This window comes from Mytilus trossulus, chromosome 13 (assembly GCF_036588685.1).
Source record: "Mytilus trossulus isolate FHL-02 chromosome 13, PNRI_Mtr1.1.1.hap1, whole genome shotgun sequence".
In the NCBI taxonomy this organism is placed as follows: Eukaryota; Metazoa; Mollusca; class Bivalvia; order Mytilida; family Mytilidae; genus Mytilus; species Mytilus trossulus.
The window spans coordinates 4,344,982-4,345,697 of record NC_086385.1 but is presented as its reverse complement, the minus strand read 5'-3'; positions in this window follow the sequence as shown (position 1 = coordinate 4,345,697).

The following is a 716-nucleotide window of genomic DNA, read 5'->3' as shown; positions in this document are numbered from 1 at the left end:
GACAACTGTAATGCAGTTAATTTATAATGCATTTTGATTGGACAATATTAACAGAAGTATTTTGGCGGGAAAATTCAGTTTTAGTTTATAATTTAAAATAATATTTTAAACAAGGAGAATGATTTGGCCAGTATGGTCAGTATGATTGTAAATTGTAAACAGTGGCCAACCAGTACACTATAATATAAAATATTTCTTCGTCTATGAAAGCAAACATTTTTTATATTGATGAACAAAAATATTTTAAACTGAGTTCAGGGACGTATACAAGTCCTTGCTGAGTTTAATATTCGGTAAATACAAGGACGTATATTTTAGTTATACGTCTTCTTCTTCCTTGCTTAGGACTGGATTCTTTAAAAGAATGTTATAAGTCCACTACGACGTCCTTGGTAAATAGAAACACAAATTTCTGTTTATCATCGAAGAACAATAAAAACAACTTTGAAAAGCTTTTCTTTACATTAAAATACTTAGGGAAATTACTTTTGTTTCCTATGCATGATCATAAATAAAACGAAAACAATTCTTTAGAGGGTATCCACCATATCGTATTACAAAAGTTCTGATGAAAAGAAAAGACTTATATTTGCTGCAAGTGCAAAGTATCCCCTAATGACTAATATCGACTCCTTTATTTAATCAAACGGTTATGAAATGCAGCAAGCCTAAATATTCGTATTGACTTAATTTGAAACAATTTTAATTACTTCAAA